An 18,502-nucleotide genomic window follows, 5' to 3' on the forward strand; every position below is an offset into this window, starting at 1 on the left:
ACATTGCTCCCAGAAGCACAAAGCTGAAGCTTGAAGATGACGAATGAGACTTTGCCGAAACGTCGCCAGGACACTTCCAATTTTACGCGGCAGAAAACCCGAATAACCAAAGACCTACATACAAACACCCGCGAAAACCTCAGAAAATAAATATATATATATATATGATAAAAGAATGTAATAAGAATATATTAAGCTATTTTAGATCATTTTTTTATACAGACTGGTACAATATTACCTTCTTAACCTTGCACCTTTTTTTACTATATTGGATAACAACTTGGCACTTCCCTAGCCAATCAGTTGAAGGAAAACTTTCTACATTGACAGGCAGATTTTCCCAAGGTTTCAGATTTCCCCACATTCTACTTAGAGATAGAATCTGGAATTTCTGGATGTACAGGATATGCTCTGACAGTAAAGTACTGTCCATCCTCAAAATAGATATATGTTAAGGTAACAAGAATGTGCTTAGCTCTGCATTCGCAAATTTGTTTTCATGTTCGCATCACTTATTGAATATCTTAGAATCCTGAAATGAACATGCAAATTGTTCATCACTGAATGGGTTGAATGCATATTAACCAAAATAAACCCAAGTTAATTACGGGGAAAAACTAGTCAGACCAAACCCATGGGACTATTCAAATCTGGATCTGAAGCATTAAGTTTAAAACAAAGGATTTACAATGCTACATAATAATAAAAAATACCTTTGCTCCATGAGAAAAGCAGTTCAATGACCTTGATGCTATATAGTCTTGAAGTTCAGCATTCCAAATCACACACTGAAGAGGGCCCAGCAGCAACAATTTAGCACATCATATTTTTAAAAGCCAGCACATCTTTAGGGCAATACATATCTCGTGAGGGAAGTTGCTCCCAAAGATGATGTCCAAATTGAAAGCTGTAAATTAAATGACACACATAGATACACATCAGGGGTAGAGATCAGCTTCAGCTTCTAATATGAAAACATTTCTTTTTTTCCCTTTATGACATGGGTAGTCTTTTTATAAAGGCAGTACAGTTACAGTACAATAATATATTTATATTACTCAAAAAGAGAAGAGATAATAGTTTAATATCTTTACATCTGGAGATACTCTTCACATTTCAATATTTTTGGTCCTGACTTGGGCTTATTATTATTAGTGTCTACAACAGTTGATAGTAAAGTATATGATAATCCTGTGAAACAATCCCCCTAAAATGTATCATTTTTCTACAGTACATTAATTTATCCATAAGGCTGTGGTTATTAATCTACATAAATTGAACTATGGAAACATAGCTAATTGTTTCATAATCCAATAAACCTACTTTTCAGTTTCTCACCAGTTTAAAAACTATTGTCTTTCATCAGTTTTTAAATCATTATGTACACGACTTTCTATTTGTCACATATTCCAAGGTAGCAACAATTTTTTCCATTTTGAGTAAAATACGTGGTTGTTTCTTCACTATAAACATATCCAAAATAAACTCAATCACTTCACATTTTGTTCCTTTTGCAGCCTACTGAGGTTATTAATACCATTGTTACAAAAGTCACAGCCATCTGCCCAACTGAGAGAATAATGTTCCATTTGCCCCTCTGAATCTTTACCATTTTAGCAGCCCTGGCTCTAAGCAGAATTTTAAGAAAATGCACATAAAGTGTTCTTTCTGGATGAATGCTTTTAAAAGAATAGCCCGTTCATGGTCAATCGTTGTACAGATTCAATTATGGATTAAGCAACTGAAGATCACAGAATCAGATAACATTTTGTGATTCTTCTTACCTACATTTTACTTTTACTAGACCTCAGGTGAGAAGGGGAGGGAGAAGGATGCATAAGTGGGTTCTAGAATTTTACTATATGTATGTGTGTGTAGGTAGGTAGGTAGGTAGGTAGGTAGGTAGGTAGGTAGGTGGGTGGGTGGGTAGGTAGGTAGGTCTTTGGTTATTAGGGTTTTCTCCCGCGTAAAATTGGAAGTGTCTTGGCAACGTTTTGAAAACCCGAATAACCAAAGACCTACAAATACCCGCGAAAACCTCAGAAAACAAATATCACACACTGATATTTGTTTATACATAAAAAAAACATTGTTTATACATAAAAAAGGATCACTCTGTAAAGTCTGAAATATCAGTATATCGAAAAAACATACAACCGCATATCTACAATTAACAACACCTTAGCCAGTGGTGAACTGCTGCCAGTTTGGACTGGTTTGGGAAAACCAGTAGTCCTGACAAGTGGCTGGGCCCATCCACCAGCTATCATGTCCTATATAATTGCCAGTTTCTCAATGTCACAGGCATGTGCACACGCTCACGTTTTCAGTTCTGGGCAAACCAGTTGTTACAGTATGTGATGCCCACCTCTGCTTTTATCCCAAGGGGGCACACTATCTCTTTAATAGTTGTAAATAGATCTAAAAGGTTCTGCCCAACAAATATGGCTTCCTGCTAATCATGAGGGGGAGATATTATATACATACAAAGATACATACATACATATACACATGCACATACATACTCATATGAGAATGATAGTCAGTGTAATGTAGTAGTTAATTAAGGTGATAGCCTAGAAGTGGCATCTAACCTTTCAGTCAGTCACTTTTTTTCAGCCCTAGAACAAGGGGTTTAAAAAGATCTACTGATCTGCACTGGACTTGCATGGTAGACTAAGGTCCATAATCTTCAATTAAGAGGCATCCAACTCTTGTGAGAAAAAATTAACTGAAGAAATGTATCTACAATTGGAAACCTTTTGTGGAATTTTTACAGGAAATTTTTAAAAAATCAAATTATGACATATGGATTTGATCATTGCTAAAACTTAATTTTTTTCCTTTTTGAGGGAAAATGGGCATCATATTATAGTATTAAACTAAGTGTTTAATGTGTTTCTTACAACCTTGGAAGAAGTTGGAAGTTATTCTTTATACATATGTTTCCTTTCTTTTCTTTTTCTTTATATCATTTTGCATCCCTATTTGTATCTACTTCTTTCCTCTTTATCTATCTTCCTGGTGGTTAGTTCATGTTAGCTGTTATTTGTTTTGTAAAAAAATATAATTATTATGAAACAAGGGGCATTCATTCTGCTAGGGACTGATTTGTGCTTATTATTATCACTTATCATGAAGATACTAGACACAACATAAATTTAAATTTAACCCTATAATATTTAAATAGTATTATCAAAATCAGACAAATCAGTATTTGGGTACAAGCCCCGTTCACAAAAGAACTCAAAGTATATGAACTGAATCCCTAAATAAGAGTTAAATTATCTAATGTCCTCCAGATTTTTGGATTATAACTCATTAGTTGCAGCATAGTCAGGAATTATGAAAGTTGTAGCCAAAACATCTGGAGGGCAGCTTGTTAACTATTACAGTCCAAATCATATGAAAACACTGGTTTCTAATGCAACAGATAAATTCCTCACTGCTTTAGATCTAGGTCTACATCTACCTAAGAGAGAAAGAATGTTTTAGATTACAAGAGGAATGTGGATTATCAGTCAACAAAAAGTCAAAACACATTCTGCTTTGCCTGAAAAGGAAGGAAGAAGCAGTTATCAAGAACAAATAGAGTAAGCTGGTTTATGTGTGTATGAGGTTTTTTTAAGTGCCTTCAAATCAATCTTGACTCTGGGAAACTGCCAGAGAAGTCCCTGCAGTTTTCTTGACAAGATTTTGTAAGTTGTTTGCCATGGCCTTTTTCCTAGGGCTGAGAGAGTGTGATTGGCCCAAGGATACCAAGCTGATTTTGTGCCTAGGGCAAGAGTAAACTTAGCTACTTCCAGTTTTTAGCCTGATGCCTTAACCACTATACCAAATTGGTTCTCTCCATCTCCTAAATAGAAAAGTATTATTAAAGGAATATGCCTTGGGAAAACAATATAAAGATGACACATGGTATGGTTAGGTTAGGTTAGGTTAGGTTAGGTTAGGTTAGGTTAGGTTAGGTTAGGTTAGGTTAGGTTAGGTCAGATCATATTTCCATTATTTGGACTATGTTCTTCCTCTCTTTCAAGTAATCTGGTATATTACAAATCTAAGTGTTCTAATATTTAATGAGTTGACTCTACAATCATTTTAATCTCTGAATTGGAAGGGGCCATTTAGGCCATTAAATGTAACTCCCTGATCAGTAAAAGTTAATAACGGAAATAATTCAATGTTCACAATTCATTGTTTAAATTATATATCAATACCAACCCAATGAACCCAACACTGAATTCAAGACCTGGAAGAACAAAGTGCATAAAATCCATCTATCAACCAACTTCTCAAAGCTCTTTTAATTTGCATACTCCCAGGTTTTGCACACTGACTTAAACTATCTACTGAAGCACAGATTTGTTCAGTGATTAAAACATGAAGAATGGGAAAATTTTGAAGAGCATTGTGTTGAAATGGAAAATCAACATAATTTTGACAATTTTCCAGGCCTGTAATTTCAACCCAGACTGTACATCATTTAGGAACTCCGTTGTAAGGAAGTGTATGTCCCATTAAGAGTTCTTACAAGATTTTGGGCACTGAGCTAATAAAACACAAGTACCCTATAATTAGCCTTCATGCACATCAAAATCCTTTCTTGTTCAAATATGCTTTCCTCCACCACCACTCTCCTCAAACCCTAATTGGAGCACCATTTTTCACTTTAAATCTCCACTCTTTAACTGGCTGATCCTTTCCAAAGTTCTCATGACTCATACAATTGTATATTGTATTGAAGGATTCAATTTATCTCTCAACCTATTCTTACCACATACTTCAAAGGAGAAGATCTTCCAATATAATGCATTTGAGAAGCCAGACAAAGGCTTATCCAGTCCTAACAAGTACCTTAATTTTCAAATACCTTTCTTTTAGCCTGGATCTATATAAACAAAGAGCAAAGGAAAGCATTACAGTATGATATATATGAGCCAGGGAAACAGGAAATCCATTGTGTCACTTTGCAGCTTTAAATCTGAGAAATAGAATTGCACAAAGCCATCAGGACACAGCATGTACCAACTTGCAGATTTAGTTTTGGTCACCCTGTATTTAATTCATCAGCACTGCAAAGAGTCTAAAGGACATGAAAATACATATACAATAGGTGAACTCACCTGCCTGAGAATCATTTGAAAAAGAAATACACAAGTTCTCCAAATATTAAGCTCCACCATTTCCAGGAGTTGTAATCCAACGTATCTGGATGTTCAATGAAGGCAAATCTTCAAACAAGATTAAAAGTCATACACAGTAGCTTATGCACCAACTTTAGACAAAGTGTTATTTCAGAACTGCTGTGGAAGCCATATTTATTTGTCTGCTAGCCATCAAGAGGAACTGAAGAAGAGTTTGCCATGAGATATTTAGATAGGCAGTTACTGAATCCTACTAAAGAACTGTACCAAATAAAATAAAATGACATAAGGCATTCAACCAATCACTTCAAGACATAGAGGAGGATATGAGAAGCCACTAGTAGAAAAGGAAAATGGATATCCTTCCCCACTAGTGTAATATATTCTCCTGACAGGGGAAATTTTTTAATAAAAACACTTCTCTCTGGTTTATTTAAGTATTGCATGCAAAGCAAGAACTCTTGACTTCTTGTTCTCAAATATGTCAAGAACTGGAATCAAAGAACAAAGTACTGATGTCAAAATCCAAATTGTTCAGAATCCATGATGAATGTACACTAAAACATAGGGACTTCCTGTTGTTGTTTTTAAGATACTCTTGCTGGGAGGAGTCAAGAAGGAACAATCAAATGGCATGCACGAGCATGTAAAATAAAAAAAACTAAAAGATGCATCTTTAAATTAAGCATCTTCAACCTATCTTACTAGGACACAGACACATAGACTCCAATCTTCCTACGGAAGCAAATGGTATTATGCCTTAACTTGTTTTAAATTCTAGATTTTGCAGAGTGGCAGTTCAACAGATTATATCTCTATAATTATTCATGTCACTTGTGACCTAATGAAAACACACAAAAATACACATACACAGGAATATTATGTATGCACTTATACAACCTCAAAATGTTTTAGACAGTAGTACTACAAGACAACAGAAGTGATTCACATATTTGGTATGTTTGCTGTACTACTTGTTCACATGCAAAACATGTTGACCTATATGCTCCTCTAAAAAAGTGGGGGCTAGGTTACTTGTGAAAAAATGAGCATAAATCTACCTTTTGAGACCCACAACTTAGCCCTATAGACTGATCCATATGAATAGCAATTCTCAGCTCTCCTAATAATTTTATTACGATGGTTCATTGGTTACTCTTTCCTACTAATCTTTCCAGCAAAAGATGCATTATGTAAACTCTTTGTTAATATAAATTTTCTAAGTAAATTCAAATGATTTGCTTCCAGGTGAAATTCTCTTGCTTACTAGATCTCTCTGAAGAAGCAGAAACAGTATACAAAGTAAACACTGGCTAGCGGTGATTTCTGGCTGGCAAAAGTCTTTCTAGATAAAGGAGAGAACAAGAGTTTGCCCATCTGCGCAATGGATAGCTGCTCCTCAAGTGGATACTGCATGTTAGAAGTCTTGTGGTCTTCTTATAGGTAGAGTAGCTGGAGGATCATGGGAGAAACAGCTCACTTGAATGACACTAAACATGACCAAGCCACATTTTCTTAATCACTTTGGGATATAATCAATTTACAGTTGAGAAGAGCTCCTTGAAAACAACAGGAGAAAGACAACTTCTCCATGAGTTACTCTTTCTTCTGAGTTATAGAAAGTGAAATAAAGAGGAAAATAACATTTTTAAATATTTCAAAACAGCAAAGAATATAATCAAGATAAAGGGGACAGAAATTTGAAAGATAAAGATTTTGGCAAGGCAAAAGTACTTTTGGCATTATGTGGAATTAATTAAATAAACATACAGATTTTCCACAGAAAGTTGGTTGAAAAGAAATTTTCAGGTTCAAATATATACATACATACATACATACATACATAAATACATACATACCAAAATCAACATTCAACTGAAACCAGAATTTCTTGGTGGGTTTAATGGACAATTAATAAAGAGACATGAAATATTATTTTTGTATATGATTACAACTATAAGACTATTATATGTACAAAAATGGAAAGACTCTGAAATACACATTGTAGGATTGGTTGGTAAAAATGACTGAACTAGCAGAGAAGACAAAATGAACTTGTTTGATTACAGAAAGATCAAGGCTACCTTTATTGGTGACTGGAAACCTCTTGTGGAGTTTTTGCTGAAAGAGGATAAAATAAACTTGGGATTTATATGTTTGGAAATTTGAAGAAAATTATGATGTAAACTTAAAGAGAGAATAAAATATAAATGTATCTATAACTGCTGTCAAGAAGATCAAAAGCCACTAAATTTTTCTTTTCTTTTCTTTTCTCTTTTCTTTTCCTTTTTTCTTTTCTATTTGTTTTTCTATATGTTCACTTTTTTATTACTTTTCTCTTTATTACTCTTCTTAAAATTTTTACTGTTTTTAATTCTGTTGAAAAACTTCCCAATTAAAAAAATATTAACGGAAATTCAAATGATAAATATGTCATATTAGAGTAACTGTGGCCTCCTGACAATTTGCTCACTTTGTTCCAAAGCTTATTTCCCTTAAAACTTTCTCAGAAAAAAATGTTAAGATTCCAAATATCAAAGTAATCAATGATGTAATAAATATAAAATGTCCATTCAGAATCATCTAGAGGTACACAGATTGCACTAGATAAGCTATATAAATAGGTATAACCATTCCAAAGGAAAACCAGACATTTCTGGAAACTGGTCTTCCTTCATAGTCAAAGACTGTAAAAGATTCTCAGAAAGTTCATTTGGGTGTGTTATATAAATTGACTGAATAGCACAGATTTTCATGTGATTATGACTTAGATCAGTATTTCTCAACCTTGGCAACTTTAAATTGTCTGGACTTCAATTCCCAGAATTCCCCAGCCAATTCGGAAGTCCATACATCTTAAAGTTGCCAAGGTTGAGAAACAATGACCTAGATTAAGAGGAATATTATTCCAAAAAGCAGCAGACATTTATGGACCAATTGTAACATGTACGAATGTTTGCAACAAGAAAATAACAATTTTAAAGCATAAAAATATCAAGACAAAAGACACACATGTCATGGCACATTGAATATAGTCTACTAAATAATAATTCCATAGCTGAATAAAGTGTCTTTTGGTACTTTTGGCACTTATGAAGAGAGCTACCAACCTTTACTTTCTAGTATGGGTCACTTATTCAAGTGCAAGTGGAAAATATTAGAGACAGATGATTAATTGCTGCAATATGGCATTCCTTACTGGCTGTTTTTATTAACAACGTCTTGGTCAGCCGAGCTTGAAATCCCACTCACTCACCGCAAGTCAGACATTCTCCCTAGAGACTAAAAAACCATATACCATCAATCTCTGAACATTTTTTAATGTGTGTGTGTATTTGTGGAGGTCACGCTCACAACGAAAACAAGATTCTATTCCAAAGATAACACATATTGCGCTGTCTTGTTTCTTCAGATCTTAACAGTAATTGCTTAACAGTAAATGAACTAGGTTTATTATTTTTATAAGAATATATGGTTTTAGTATTTTTTAAAATAGGAATATAGGTAACCCTTGACCTATGACTACAACTGAGAACAGAATCTCCATCACAAAGCAATGCTGTTATTAACTGAATCAGGCCCAATTATATGACCTTTTTGTCACAGTTGTTAAGCAAATCACCATAACTATTAAGCAAGTCATGCAGTGATTAAGTGAATCCAGGTTGCCCCATTGATTTTAGCTTGTGGGAACCCCCCTGGAAAGATTGCAAATAGCAATCATGTGAACCTAGGACACTGCATCTGTCATAAATAAATGTGGGTTGCCAAGCATCTATGTTCTGATAATGTGATTACAGGGACACTGCACAGTCATAAATACAGATTGATCACTTTTTTTTAGCACCATTGGAGCTTCAAACTACTGTTAAACAAATTTAGTACTGTTCTATACTGTATTCATGCTGCATTTGTATTTAGTAAGCAAGTATAAATCAAATCAAATATTTATTACAGTCAAGGACCAGTATAATTAAAAATATTCAAAGGGTATCTAGTTAAAAGTTTCCGAATAAAATAATGACAAATGACTAATAAAAACAATGTTGAAATCCTAATTTGGAAGCCTATCTATCACATAAACAAGAGCAAGGTCTATAATGTAATAGCAATAGCACCTAGACTTGTGTACCACTTCACAGTGCTTTACAGTCCTCTCTAACTGTTTACAGAATTTACAAACTCAGTATATTACCCCCAGCAATCTGGGTTCTCATTTTACGGACCTTGGAAGGCTGGAAGGCTGAGTCAACCTTGAGCCGGTCAGCAGTAAATTAGCCTACAATACTGCATTCTAATCACTGTGCCACCACGGCTCTGTTAATCCTTACATTGTAAAACCTATAGTTCTTAGGAACTAAAATACAACATGATGATAATATCAACAGATTTGGTGCATTAGTTATATAAAATGGTTATAATGGATTATTCATCAAGTTCCAGCAAATCTTTAGTGTTGCACAGAATCTGGCTACCTGCACTGTGACTACAATCTGTCGTCTTTAAGCAACCAATGAAGATAATCAGTGTCACACTGGCCAGGTTACCTATTAATTTTTGGGAAAATACGTTTTGTTTGAATGTCTCTATAAAAAGAGTAGCGAAGAGAGACAGGACCAGAGGCTTCCACCTCTCCAGAATCACAGGGACAGAGTCTTTCAGCCAGCGGTATCCCTTTATATTTGCCATCCAGGGTGGTTAAGCAAGTATAAAAACTTCTGTGCCCACTATTCATGTGAACTGGTTTCCCTCCCCCCCCCCAACCACTAAGTCACAGCAGTTGGAGACCGCTGCTCTAGATGATGGAATTCCTGACATATTTTAAAAACTGATAACTTTTTCTTATCCGCAATGAAAGAATAGGAGACTAGGTCTATGGTCCTGAAACATTTCTGAATCAGTTTCAATAGGTCTTATGGTCTTTTCTCTTGATTAGTAAATTAGTTTTTTAGATTGCCAAAATTGACAGGAGTCTATAAAAGTGTTCATCATAAGTGACCGTATTCTACCTTCCTTCAGGCATAATAAAAAGATGGTAATCACCTCTGCTGTTGAAGTAGTTTAAGAGATGTATCTCTCTTTACAAGCATCTCAAATTCAGCATAATCATAACCTTAGAAAGTACTTAGAAAACAGTAAAACTCTTGCTGCTTTCTGACTAGCATGCAGAGCTCAGATTAACATCAAAGACATTACTTTAACCTTCCATCCATTTTTTTTTCAATTGTCCCACTTTTTAATTTTGCAATTTTAATTTTGCAATTTGTCATATTGCAATTTTTAATGGCCACTGAAACAAGAAAAATTTCTGAGCATTTCTGAAAGTCATCTTTTTTTTTCATTTTTAAAATATTTCATTTTTAAGTTAATTGTTAATGAGTAAGAAAGGTGGTGATCTGAAATATAATTAAAGGACAATACACAAGATCTCATTCTCTCCTGCTAATAAATACATCTACTGACAAGATAACTAAACTATTTGCTCAACAATATCTGATCTTGATAGAGAAATCTTCCCACCCTTCTGTTTCATAAGCCAATATTGTACAACTTTTAAGATTTGCTGTAACTTGTAATCTGTTCTCATACTCTTATGCTGTTGCATAAAACTGAAAGCAATACCCATTCTTCAAGATACAAACTTGCAAATTCTCCATTAATTGAAAAGAGAGGAGGAGTACTAATAAAACCTCATCATCTGACATTTCTAGGTAGTATTAGACCATGTGGCAATTTTCTCCGTATACAACATTCTAACTGGAATGTAATTCAGTTCAATTGGCTTTAAGTTCTTCTGGGTTAGACTTACCTACTATCTGAACAGCTAAAGGGGGACATATTAGAAAATAGGAAATGGAGGGAGAGGGGAGGATGCACCAAATGTTTAGCTTTCTTGGCATCTGCAAGATAAATCACGGCAAAAAAAAAACTATGAAAAAAGTACTTAGGCCTACTACATGTATATGAAATTATTTTTTCAATATCTAAAAGACTGGTTTTTCACTCATAGTATTTTTCCTAACAAATCTTTATTTTCAAGCACATATACTAGTGCTAATGCAGAATCCACAATGGTGGGCTTTTCAACTTTTGATGAATAATGTGATCTACAGACTACAGCGGTAATAGATTTGAAGGGGCTGGAGTGAAGCGGATTGCTGGAATCAGGAAATACATTAATTCACATAAAACTAGCTGTTAAATCTGTCGGTTGGCAGATGAGGTAAAAGAAACATACAATTTACAAAGATGCACTAGATGAAACTTTGAACAACTATTGTGAAAATATTTCTTTGTTAAATCAAAGCACTTTTTAAAAAATGGACAAATTTGATTTTAAGGCCATGCCTACCAGAGTATCGGACATCTGGTAACCCTATTCTGGGTGGAATTTAATATACAATGGTTCACAAAAAGCTTTAATCTCATTTCTGTATGTCCTACATGGAATTGTAAGAAAAGATAAATGCTTCCACAACAAATCCCATAGACTTTTACTCACTTGGGGGGGGGATATTAATCAAAACTGGTACAGTTCTTACATTTGTAGGGGAAGAAATTAGAATGAGGTATTTGTTCCAGAAAATCTTCAGTAGTCACTCCAGTATAAGAAGTGATAAGGCAATATATATGATGGCTTCCCCAGACACCAGCTCAGAAGATGAGGAAGAGCCAGCTCTGTAGACTTGAGGTGGGGTACAGAGAAGCACCGGGAAGTTGCTGAGAGCTCCAAGCCAGGAATAGAGAGGCAAGACACAGCAGAGGGGTCTCTCAGGGGGCAACCTAATGAATGCCCAGCTGGAGAAGAAAAAGGAGAGGCACAGCTGCATCAGGAGAGCTCAGAGGCCCTTCCGGAAGTTCAGGATGGAGAAGGTGCACAGCTGTAGGTGGCCAGTGGGGATGAGGAAGAATTGCTTCCTCCACCTGATCTGCAGATGCGCAGAGTGAAAGGGAGGCAGACTCAATGGAGATTGGCAAGGCTACTCACAAGGAAACACCAGTGAGCACCTATTTAGTTGGACAAGTGGGGCAGGGAGTTATTGGAAACAACCACCCAGTCTCCTGCTGTGTGCATGTTTTGTCTTTGTGACTTGGTTTTCCTGGGCTCTGGAATGAGCTGCATTTGCATTTTAGACTTGCTCGTGGATTTTGGACTCATACCTTGGACTGCGGATTGGACCTAGATTATGGCTTTGTGGACTCTTCCCTTGCCTTTGCTTTTGAATTCAGTATCCTTGCCTAAGGGATGCCGTGGCTTAGTGGCTAAGACACTGAGCTTGTCGATCGAAAGGTTGGCAGTTCAGCAGTTCAAATCCCTACTGCCATATAACAAGGTGAGCTCCCGTTACTTATCCCAGCTTCTGCCAACCTAGCAATTCGAAAGCACATAAAAAATGCAAGTAGAAAACAGGGACCACCTTTGGTGGGAAGATAACAGTGTTCCGTGTGCCTTTGGCATTTAGTCATGCCGACCACATGACCATGGAGACATCTTCAGACAGTGCTGGCTCTTCGGCTTTGAAACGGAGATGAGCACTGCCCCCTAGAGTCAGGAACGACTAGCACATATGTGCGAGGGGAATCTTTAACTTTTATTCTTGCCTAAATTGAGCATTGCTGGACTGAAAGGTACTTTGCCATGGTGCGAGTGGGAAACTGCGAAATTCACATTAAGGGCTGGGACTATCAATTAATCCCTTAAAACTTTTGTGTGTAAGGATTGAAACAAGACAGTATATTTTATTAGTATCTGTAGTGCTGGTATTTCAAGTTAGCCAGAGTTCCTCAGCACCCTGCTGAAAAGGAATGATCTTCTATACAAAATAAGAAAGAAATAGAAAATTCTGAATACATCATAATGGCTCTCTTTTAACAATGTTACACCAAATCCTGTTATTTTCCCTCCCACTGATCTGCAGCATACCAAGACCCCGACCCCTGCTAATCTCTTGCTTAAACTGGCTCAATTATTTTCTTACAAAAATTGGTAGAATTAAACATTTTTAAAAGTCCAGATGATATGAATCATTTTGATCATCCCTAAGAACTAAGGAGGTACACAACAGAGGTGTTAAGCAGTTTTGCCTTTATGCGTTTTGGTTCTACCACTGGAATTTGTTGTGAAAGTACATACACTATTAACACAGGCAACCTTCCTAGGTGGGCTCGAGACATTTGTTTCTTTTATAGCACCTCCTGTGTCTATGACTCAATTATGGGGGAGTATTTACCATGGAAACTAGAGAGAAGGTGCTTTTTGCCATAGCAAATGCACTGTTTTGCAGGGGATGTCATTTTTTTTAAAAAAGAAAATGCTTTCAGTATTGGAAATATTCCCCAACCCACACCAATGAAGGCAAGAGAAATTTCTTAAGTTGGGCCATGTGGCTTAGCGTCCTAATGCTTTTCAAAGGATTTTTATAACACCGGAACAGGGCCTCTGCATGTCAAACCATGCCGTACAGTATCACCCCATTACAAATCTTCCTAAAATCACTTCCTTTGACAACCCATAGCCCCTGTTAAGAGAGGAAAGGGCACAGACATGCTCTCCCTCCACTCCCCGTGTGCCATTTCACAATCCTTTGTCAGAAAAATCAGTTTCGGGATCAGAAGTATAATCAGCTAATATGGACAGTCAGTGTAGACAGAGGTGAGTTTCAGGAGGTTCTGATCAGTTCTGGAGAACCGGTAGTGGAAATTCTGGCTGGCCCCACCCCCATCTATTCTCTGCCTCCCAAGTCCCAGCTGATCGGGAAGAAATGGGGATTTTGCAGTAACTTTCCCCTGCATTGGGGAAAGAATGGAGATTTTACAGTATCCTCCCCCTGCCATGCCCACCAAGCCACACCCACAGAACCGTTAGTAAAAAAATTTGAAACCCATCACTGGTGTAGCAGCACCTGGACTCTCAGTTAGGCTTGTTCTTTCTTTTTTATCTGGTTCAGGGAGATGCTCAAAACTTTCACAGAGCACTTGTAAATTGACTGTGCCATCTAACCTCAAGGTATGTATGCATGATGATGTGTACTTTCTATAGTTTGATTTATTTAATTTTATTTTTCTTTACCATAAAGGTTTTCATGTTACCTTCCATGGATGTTTACGTGTGCAAACAAAGTAACCATTGGGAGCTCTACAGGATTTGATGGTACACAAGAATGAGTAAGAATGAATATGCTTCTTTCCATCAAAGCACACAATCTTTGCAAATTAGACATTATGAAAATGCTTAGGAATCTTTGCATGAACACGTCTTTTCATATATCCAGCAGGATGCTTTCAGCAGACAATAAGAAGGCCTCTCAACAATAGTGGCCTGGAGAGAAAGAAACTTATCACCCAAGAGATGCAATGTCATTCCTGGTGAGTCCTGCTGTGAGCCAAATCACAAACTCTGTTTTAAGAAGAAATGTTACCAGGAGCAGTAATGCTAATCCACAAAAGATCTGACATTCCCAAGTAATAGGCAAAAGCAGCAATGTAGTTTTCTACCACCAAGGCTGCTGTGATAAGTTACATATCTGCCAGTTATGTTTGTTTCCATTTGTGAACACAGAACTGGATATAAGAGACCACAGTACGCTTCAGATAATCCAAATGTTTCCCTTTTCCGTTTGTTTTTCTCCTTTGTATGTTTCCATTTTCCTTTGTTTTTCTTTAAACAATATCAATTTTACTAAGTATCAATTGGTGAGATTGGAGAACTTTATTCTCTTCCTTCTCTGGTCATCAACTGAAGATATTATCACAGGCTATCACACTGCATGCTTTTTAAAAGTCAATTAACATTGACTCCTGCTTTCACTTATACCATTCATTTTTTAATTTGGAAAGATCTACATCATTTCTGACTTAAAAGTTCTAGATAAAACCACAGAGACTCACCATAGTTCCACTGGAGAGACAGAAAGTGACTACTTCGACGCACATCCCAAGTAAAACGTGTATGTAGAATATGCGCAGAATGTGCAGGTGTGCACACACATGTAAGAAGAAATCTATGGCTATTCTCCAAATCAGTGGGAATACACATTCAACCCAGTGAAGAAGCAGAATTGTCATTTACTGAAATTTGGTTGCTTGGGTCCTGATTCACATATCAATCAATGCCATTAAGTAGCTTTCATTTTGGTTGTTGTGTGAGCAATACTGTGATGATTTGTAAAACATGACTACAATGTACCAGATTGTTTGAACCAGGATTCATACAACTGATTCTACTTATTACTGCAGAAACCATGACACCATATATCCATTTGTGAAACCCATTCGTACTATCCATCACTATTGGAAAATGCATCCCTTCTGTTTTGAATAATGTGTTCTAATGAAATGAAAAGTTAATCTTTCAAATATTTATCTTCAAATATTCCAGCTCACAAATCATTATAATCCGGTTAGCCATCAACAATAATTTTGTGGAACATTAAAAATTAACAAGCGGCATAAATTTTGGGGGGTCATAGATCCTCATACCAATGTCACATGATACTGCTGGTTACTTATTGACCCATTCACTAATACTTTTAAACTGGAACAGGTTGCTAGGCAACCAATTTTTACTTCACTTGCCTTTAAAAGCTAATTTAGTAGCAAAAGTCAACAAGCTACATAGTATTATGCACAGATAATATTTTAAGATATGTTGAATAAATAGCTGCCTTACGATTTCTTTTTAAAAGCATTTGTAGCCCAGTCATATAATGTTATCTTATAAATCCTACTACATTCAATTATAGTTACTCCCTAGGATGTCTGTTTAGAACAGCCGCCACATTAATAGCCCTATCAGTACATGCATTCCTATTAACATTTCTTTAAAACACTCTGGTTTACAATAAAATTCACTACCTTCACTATTAAGCAATTCCCAAGTCCTTCCTATAGTATGCCCAGGGCACACAATTCAAAATCAGTGCTCCTAACAAGCAAGCACCCAAAGCTATATGTAATAAATATATGAAGTCTTGTGCAAGGTCATGAAACATATAAAGGGACTTCACATCTCCCTAATGTACTATATAGGGTCCATCTGATTGCTCACTGCCCTGTTCTATATCAATTCTACCACCAATACATTTACAATACAGATTTAAGCTAGAATATAATTCACTGAAGTTTAATAAATCAGATTCTGATTTTAAACTGCATTTCTTTCATGTGTTGCCAATGTTTAAAACTCCTGTTTTAATGATAAAATCTGTCCAGACTAAAAACACAATCAGTTTTTCTGTTAAAGTTGCCCTATGTATGTGTTTTTCATATTTATAGATTGATTAATGTGACTTTGGGATAGTAATATTAACTACGTTACGAATAGAATAGAATAGAATAGAATAGAATAGAATAGAATAGAATAGAATAGAATAGAATAGAATAGAATAGAATAGAATAGAATCTTATGCATGAGCAAAGCCATAAACATGCGCACTTTACAGAACTTTTCTTTAAAAATGAATGCTAAGACCTTTTTTAAAAAAAAATATTATTGGACAGCAAAGCAAACAGAGTTTGAACTGACTGGTTCAAACATCAGGAACTAGTCAGCCTGTCTTGATTTTATTAATATTTAAACACACCTTTCCAGTTCCATCAGAATGGCATGTAGGGCAGGAGGAAGCAGATGGTTAGCAAGCACAAGACATAATTCAAGGGAGGTGCCAAGAACAGAACTGGAGGCAGGAAAAGGAAGCTACAGTTCAATGCTGAGAGTGAATTCATCCTTGCAGTTACATTCCATTTTTGTAGCGTAATTGTATAGTCAGACCAGCCAGTTCTGACTTGAACATAGAAACATGTGCAATATTTAGAGTTGCATTTACCCTCTTCCTAATGAAAGAATTTTAATTAAAAGTGGGATCAATTTCACAACTACTTTTTTTGTTTTAGTTGCTTATACCAACACAAGTGCTATCATATGAATAGTGACAGCACACAAAGAATTCGGCATCCACTGATCTTTAAAATGGCTAATTTTAATAGGTTGCAGAAGATGCTGAAATGCAATACACGCCCAATACACTTTTTACCAATGACCTCCATTTACCAATGACCATGCAGGATAGGCAAAATACTGTGATGGCAGCTGACTGTAAAAATGCAATAATCACAGGATTTTATTAACTACATTTCCATAATGACGTTTCTTTTTAAGATCACCCAAACTTTGGAAAGATAACAGCAATGCTGAACTTCAAAATGAAAAAAAAATCATTTGAATGTATATGGCTTAAAATACAAATAGCAAAATGTAATATTTTGTTTAAAATTAGATCCAAAAAGAGCCAAACTCTCCCAGCCCATCCTATTAAAGAATTACTATAGGATTCTCAAAATAGTTCCGAGACTAGCTTGAAACAAGTATATGTGTAGCCATTGTATAAAGACCTCCATGAGCAGTTCATTTCCAAGTAACTGAGGGAAAAAATCCTCAAAGGTTGTGATGTATTGAGAAGTTCATGTACATAGAGACCATTAAATAGACTGGAAGCTGTGCAGTAGCATACCTTATTCTTATGATACTGTCATTTCGTTTCAAACATGGAAGATTTTTTTTATCTTCATTCATTCTCTTAAAACAAAAGACACCGCCACAAATCCTAATAGTGCAAAGAAAAAAGAATTCCATTTATAAAAGGTAGGAAAATCATGTGTAAAACGTATTTTACAGAGGAGGTTGGAAATGAAAATTAACTTCAAGTCACTAATCCAAGACATTGGGCTTTGATGAAACAGTTATCAATACACTAACCTTAACTAAAATAACAAATTCTAATTGCATGCTCTCCTAGTGACACAATTAAAACTTCAATTGTTGCTATGAGTGAAAACGCCAACAAAGCAGCAGCAGGAGCAACTTCCCACGGAGCACTGCAATGACTAATCATAATCACGTTCAATTATTATATTCCACTGAACAGTGAGGGGCAGTGACAGCATGATGGAACTGGTCTGCAGAGCCTTCCCACACACATTGCACAAGCACACTGACATAAACAGCCTTCTCACTAGCAATGGATTAGGAGAGCAACTTGTAGAACTAGGTGTAGGATTTCAGGAAAGCAAGCATTCTACTTCTGAGCTAAAACAGGACAGAAGGACATTCAGAGAGCAATAAACAGGGAGAGAAAGTCCTACACTGAACATGTGATTGTACACCAAAGCCTTCTACAATCCAGCTGTGGATTCAGAAATTCAAAAATGTTGGATTACAACTGCTGTTGGCCATATTGTACTGGCTCACAATTCTGGAAACTGTAGCCAATCTTTCTGGAGGAAGTGAAATTGGAAAGCTCTGGAATGGGGTCTGTTAGGAACAGCTTCCAGGCCAGGAAGAAGGAAGAGAGACAGCCAGA

General features: G+C 36.0%; 1 protein-coding gene across 7 annotated transcripts in view; it reads right to left on the reverse strand.

Moving 5' to 3' along the window:
- The window catches only part of TIAM1 (TIAM Rac1 associated GEF 1), a 196,446-nt gene that overhangs the window by 151,378 nt on the left and 26,566 nt on the right, over positions 1-18,502 (reverse strand). For 4 of the 7 annotated variants that reach the window (XM_058184638.1, XM_058184630.1, XM_058184637.1 and 1 more), the window contains one exon: positions 714-907. The gene's annotated coding sequence lies outside the window, so the exon portion shown is untranslated. Of the gene's footprint in view, positions 1-713; positions 908-4,774; positions 4,797-5,123; positions 5,224-17,653; positions 17,743-18,502 lie in introns of those variants that run through there. The other 3 variants (XM_058184631.1, XM_058184632.1, XM_058184636.1) reach the window with 3 other exon arrangements.

The sequence above is a fragment of the Ahaetulla prasina genome, chromosome 5 (genome assembly GCF_028640845.1).
Source record: "Ahaetulla prasina isolate Xishuangbanna chromosome 5, ASM2864084v1, whole genome shotgun sequence".
Taxonomy (NCBI): Eukaryota; Metazoa; Chordata; class Lepidosauria; order Squamata; family Colubridae; genus Ahaetulla; species Ahaetulla prasina.